Raw genomic sequence first — 6448 nt, 5'->3', positions numbered from 1 at the left:
GAGGAACGTTGTCCATGGGGTCGCGATGGGTCGGACACGACTTCGCAACTAACAACAACATGGTTTCTGTTAGTGTCTGGGTGAACCACGCTGGGTTTTAAGCATTGCGATTCTTCTGTCTTTGTTACTGTTGTTTCTTTTCTGTTTTTTTTCTTAATGAAAGCTATAAAGTGCTTCTCTGCGTTTGCTTATAACCAGGAAGGGGAGAATATTGCCAAAAAATCCCACTGAAGTGGAATTCATGCTGTCATGTTCAAAGCTGGACATTTGGCGCTGTCCGTGGTGCTAGCCAGGGAGAAGCTGAACTGAAAGCTGTCAAGTTGAGCAGAGATTTTAATCCCGGCTCCAGGTTTTTGCTGTCTCTTCCTCTCTGTGGCAGAGATGAAGAATACCCAATGAATTATATATAGAATTTTCCTCCTACACGCACTCCCTTTCTTCCCCGTTAAAGCAAAGGATGGGGGGGATAGGGAAAGGAATCCACTCGATGGATTGAGGAAAGAGGACTCCGGTTCCAGGTTTTCTCTCTACCTCCCAACAATGCTACCCAGAAATAGCAGGATGCTGAAATTGCTCAGCAGTGATGCAGAAGGTATGTGCTTTTTCAGCTCTGGTCCTGATGCTGAGCTTGCGGTGAGGTCTCTGTGGCGCAATGGACGAGCGCGCTGGACTTCTAATCCAGAGGTTCCGGGTTCGAGTCCCGGCAGAGATGGTCTCCAGGACAGGTGTCTTAATTTTTCGCTCGTCTCGGAACGTGGGGTGCTGATCGCTTCTATTTAATTCTGTAGGTTTTGGAAGGAGAAAAATGAACAGCAGAGACTCAAATCCCCCGAGCCAGGCAGTTTTCGTTCTTTCAGACATTTATGGCCAGATTTACGTGGCACAAAGGCTTCTTCCTCGCTATTTCTTTCTGATTTTGCTTTGGAAGCATTTATTGTTTTAAGGTTATGGTTGTTATTATTATTGCTTCCTAGCAGTAGATTTATTTATCTGCCTATTTCTGCTGCCTGTTTTTATCTCATTTGACGCTCTCCTTAAAGAGTGATTCCTTAAAATGTTTTAAAAGGCATCCTATTTTGTAATTTTATTTTTCTGATTCTGATATACTGTAGAGCTTTGGTTTGCCTTCCCTGTTGAAGGAAAATCATTTCATCAAAGGATCTCTGTTTAAATTAGAATGTAGGGCTTGCTCATTCTTTTTTTTTTTCTTCCTGGTGTTTCTACCCTCTGGCTCCCTTGAAAGGTTAGAGGTGGAAGAAATTCCAGTCAAATATTCTGAAGCGCTTATTTGGTTCAGAGGTCAGCGACCTTTTCAGGCCCTGAATGCTTCACCACCACCCCTCCTAAAACATTGACAATCTACCAGATCTCATGAAATTTCAGCCATCTCTCCTTCTCATGCCAGGAAATAGAAATGTTATGAATTGTTTTGCCTTTTTTTCTGAATTGTTTCACCCAGAGGGTAAAATAATAATAATAATAATAATAATAATAATAATAATAATAATAATAATAATAATAATAATAATAATAATAATAATAATAATAATAATAATAATAATAATAATAATAATAGTAATAGTAATAATAGTAATAATAGTAATAATAGTAATAATAGTAATAATAGTAATAATAGTAATAATAATAATAATCTGCCTATCCCAGGTCCTGGGTAAGGACTCGATAGGTAGACAAAATGCCAAATCCAGTCTGAACATCTGGCTGACTGTGCGATGATCCATAATAATAATAACGTTGGAAGGGACCTTGGAGGTCATCGAGTCCAACCCCCTGCTCAGGCAGGAAACCCTACACCATTTCGGACAAATGGCTGTCCAGTCTCTTCTTAAAAACTTCCAGTGTTGGAGCATTCACCGCTTCTGGAGGCAGGTTGTTCCACTGGTTAATTGTTCTAACTGTCAGGAAGTTTCTCCTTATTTCCAGGTTGCTTCTCTCTTTGGTTAGTTTCCATCCGTTGCTTCTTGTCCGGCCTTCCGCCACTTTGGAGAATATGTTGATCAGTGCTTCCAAGTATTTGAGTCCTCTTCCTAGGTATGTTTTTTTTTATTTTAAAAGAAACACACACACACAAACACACATACACACACACACACATATTCTCAACCTGGTGTTCTCAAGTTCCTGTGAGAATTATGCTTTACATCCATACTTTCATGACAAGGAACCCAAGCAACAGCTGAGAGTCCTGATAAATTCCCTATCCAGGTTCATAAATCTCAAAATCCAGAGGGGGATATATTCAGTCTACACACCGGCCGGTTTTTAGGAATAACACCTACAATCTGCAATCGCAGCACAATGTGGAAACACATTGTTGACAAAGGTTCCCTAAGGCTGCTTTGGGGCATCACATTAAAGCTGAAAAAGAAGCATTGAGCCCTTCAAGAAAAGGTGTTATACTAGCATTGATCTCCATGTCTAATGAATTATTCCTGGAACTCCCCAACACCCAACTGTTTTGTACAGCCTGAGTTGGCATAAGAAAGTTATGGTTTCTGCTGATTTAGATTTTTTTTTTTTTGTCTGATGGTCAACTCCATTGTTACTACTTTTTAAATAAATCTTGGTTTCTCTTTCCCTCCGCTTGAGAAGAAGGATAATAATAATAATAATAATAACAATAACAACAACTATAACAATAATAACAATAATAATAGGAATAGTAATGGAGGCTAAAAGCTGGAGAATAAAATCTTCTACGGCTACTGCCCGCGACGTCTTCATGAAGAAGCTAGAGAGCAGAGACTGTCAAGAAGAGAAACCTAAAACTTCCATGTCTCCGCAAATATATTTAGCTGGCCACCATGGAAAGGAATATGATGGCCAAAATGGTCTTTCCAGCTGGGTTTTCTGGAGGAAAGCAAAGGTTTAACAAATTATGAACTTTTGCCTGGATGTATCTCCATTTCTCCACCTAGCTCTTGGGTTGGTGGTGATGGGAGTGATGGTCTTATCTTGTTTTGTTTATTTTTTTTCCTAACAATTTATTTCTTTTTTTTTATCCCTACTAAGCTGCCCAATGGATCCTTCAGGATGAAGAAGTATTGCAAAAAGATGTTAGAGGGAAGGAGAACAATTCCCTGCCTGTGAGAACGGATTTATAATAAAATAACAGCATGGGAAAGGACCTTGGAGGTCTTCTACTCTAACCTCTTGATCAAGCAGGAGACCCTAGACTATTTCAGACAAATTGGTTGTCAAATCACTTCTTAGAAACCTCCAGTATTGGAGCAAAGCCATATTTCGAGGGGATGAAAAAGTTGTAGACCCTTGCACCATACATGGTCATCAGTCCATGAGTTATGTATTTCATGGCATATTTTCAAAGAAAGACAAATAGGAAAGGAGGTCAAAAGGAGGAGAAGCACCATCTGAGGGGGTAGGAGGCTATGGGCTTCTTCCATGGATTGCTTCACCAACCATTAGCACTCCTGCCAATGAATGAAATGCCGCAGGTGGCAATTTATCTCTGCCTTCTGCGAACTTTTCCTAACTCCTCTCTCTGAAAAGTTTTGCTTCTCTTTCTTCGCCATGTTAATTGGGTTGAGTTAATTAGTCCATGGGGGATGGAAGGGAGCCCTGCTGGGCCTCCTCTTTTCAAACAGAGAGTTGAAACTGAAGTTCATTTCCCTTGTTTCCTTACAAACAAACCCCTTAACACATCAGTCCCAAATGCCGGTGGTGCTGCGTCTTTGGCTTCCTCTGGAGGAAGAGAGAGGACAATGAAAACAAACTCATTAAGAGAAGACATCCCATAGGTGTTTGTTAATGAAGAATGCAACAGAAGCTCTACTGGGAAGAAAGAGGATTTGGGGGTGGGGGTTCAGACAAAGAGGTCCTACCAGTCGTAGGATTCAGATAGGTGAACAACCGGTTCTCTGTGTGGATGCCGCTTCCGGGANAATAATAATAATAATAATAATAATAATAATAATAATAATAATAATAATAATAATAATAATAATAATAATAATAATAAAGTTGGAAGGGACCTTGGAGGTCATCTAGTCCAACCCCCTGCTCAGGCAGGAGACCCTACACCATTTCAGACAAATGGCTGTCCAGTCTCTTCTTAAAAACTTCCAGTGTTGGAGCATTCACTGCTTCTGGAGGCAAGTCGTTCCACTGGTTAATTGTTCTAACTGTCAGAAAATTTCTCCTTATTTCCAGGTTGCTTCTCTCCTTGATGAGTTTCCACCCGTTGCTTCTTGTCCTGCCTTCAGGCGCTTTGGAGAATAGCTTGACTCCCTCTTCTTTGGGGCAACCCCTGAGATATTGGAAGACTTGCTATCATGTCCCCCCTCGTCCTTCTCTTCGTTAAACTAGACATACCCAATTCCAGCAACCGTTCCTCATATGCTTTAGCCTCTGGTCCCCTGATCATCTCTGTTGCTCTTCTCTGCACTCTTTCTAGAGTCTCAACATCTTTTTTACATCGTGGTGACCAAAACTGGATGCAGTATTCCAAGTGTGGCCTTACCAAGGCCTTGTAAAGTAATGTTAACACTTCCCGTGATCTTGATTTTATCCCTCTGTTAATGCAGCCTAGCACTGTGTTGGCTTTTTTGGCAGCTGCCACACACGGCTGGCTCATATTTAAGGGATTGTCCACTAGGACTCCGAGGTCCCTCTCACAGTTACTAGTATTGAGCAAGGTACCCCCTATACTATACCTGTGCATTTGGTTTTTCTTGTCTAAATGTAGATAATGCTAGAATTTGAGAAAAATTGCAGATACTGGATGTGCTCAAACTGGGGAGAACATAACAAAGAAGTAAAACAAGACTCAAGTTCTAATGGGTGCCCCATTAAAGAGACTCTTCATGTAAAATTCTTAATCAAGTCCATTAAAAACCTAATGGCTACAATCACATGACATGGGAAGCTTGATAATAGATAAGCCTGGTTTTTGGAGGCGGGTTGTGGTTTATGAATCCCACCTGTTTGTCTTATTTATGTCGTGATGCCAATCCAGAAAACAGTCCAGCAAAAATGAGTCCAGATCTTTGATAGGAGATGGGAAATAGAGAAATGATGGGATAAAAGTCTCCAAAATAATCAACGATGGAACCCCAACTCCACTTGTACTATTACAGAGTTTTTTCTTTATTATTATTTTTTTCTTGTACCAACTTGGAAAAAAAAAAGCAGGAAATTTCTGTCTCCCATTATTTGCAGGTGGGACAACAATAGATATGTTCATTGCAGTTGAGACCCAGCTCAATTCCATTGTGTGTTGGTGAAGCATTGATGACTCTCCTGATAGGGAGGTGGAAAACTGTGTCATTCACTTCATATATTCAGGTCCAACATAAACATGCTTATTTACATTGATTGTCTTCTGAGCATTAAACCCTGACCCTCTCCAGAGTATGTATGAACTGTGCTTTTAAGGGTCAGAAGTTCCATCAATTAGAATTATCTTTTAGACTTCCTTTAGAAAAAAAAGTGGAGAAGAGCATTTATTCCCTTCCAGGTATTGACACAACAATAAATTGTGGGGTTTTGCAAAAATAAAAATAGAAAGAATATAAACCATATTGGTTGGTTTTACACAGCATTTGAAACCAAATTAAAGAACTTCATGTTTTAACCTGCTGCTGGAACCTGGTTTGTTTCCAAAATAAAGTTGTTTCCTTCTGCAGAGTCCAAACTTCTTTTATGAACATCTTTCACATTGTCAAGCCTTAAATCCACTGCCAATCTAATTTAATGACATATTAGTCCTGTACATGGTTTCTCGTGAGCTTCAATGGACTCCAGAAGATGGTAGAGGACAGGAAGGCCTGGAGGAACGTTGTCCATGGGGTCGCGATGGGTCGGACACGACTTCGCAACTAACAACAACATGGTTTCTGTTAGTGTCTGGGTGAACCACGGTGGGTTTTAAGCATTGCGATTCTTCTGTCTTTGTTACTGTTGTTTCTTTTCTGTTTTTTTTCTTAATGAAAGCTATAAAGTGCTTCTCTGCGTTTGCTTATAACCAGGAAGGGGGGAATATTGCCAAAAAATCCCACTGAAGTGGAATTCATGCTGTCATGTTCAAAGCTGGACATTTGGCGCTGTCCGTGGTGCTAGCCAGGGAGAAGCTGAACTGAAAGCTGTCAAGTTGAGCAGAGATTTTAATCCCCGCTCCAGGTTTTTGCTGTCTCTTCCTCTCTGTGGCAGAGATGAAGAATACCCAATGAATTATATATAGAATTTTCCTCCTACACGCACTCCCTTTCTTCCCCGTTAAAGCAAAGGATGGGGGGGATAGGGAAAGGAATCCACCCGATGGGTTGAGGAAAGAGGACTCCGGTTCCAGGTTTTCCCTCCACCTCCCGACAATGCTACCCAGAAATAGCAGGATGCTGAAATTGCTCAGCAGTGATGCAGAAGGTATGTGCTTTTTCAGCTCTGGTCCTGATGCTGAGCTTGCGGTGAG

The 6448-nt window shown here is 40.8% G+C and overlaps 1 non-coding gene across 1 annotated transcript; it reads left to right on the top strand.

Annotated features, from left to right (window-relative positions):
• The first annotated feature begins 638 nt into the window (after positions 1-638).
• On the top strand, positions 639-712 carry TRNAR-UCU. The gene has a single exon. It is a non-coding gene; the product is annotated as a tRNA-Arg (tRNA).
• Positions 713-6448: the final 5736 nt, after the last annotated feature.

This window comes from Protobothrops mucrosquamatus, unplaced genomic scaffold (genome assembly GCF_001527695.2).
Source record: "Protobothrops mucrosquamatus isolate PMUCROS unplaced genomic scaffold, P.Mucros_1.0 scaffold1687, whole genome shotgun sequence".
NCBI lineage: Eukaryota > Metazoa > Chordata > Lepidosauria > Squamata > Viperidae > Protobothrops > Protobothrops mucrosquamatus.
The sequence above is the reverse complement of the archived record's forward strand: the minus strand, read 5'-3'. Positions and strand labels throughout refer to the sequence as shown.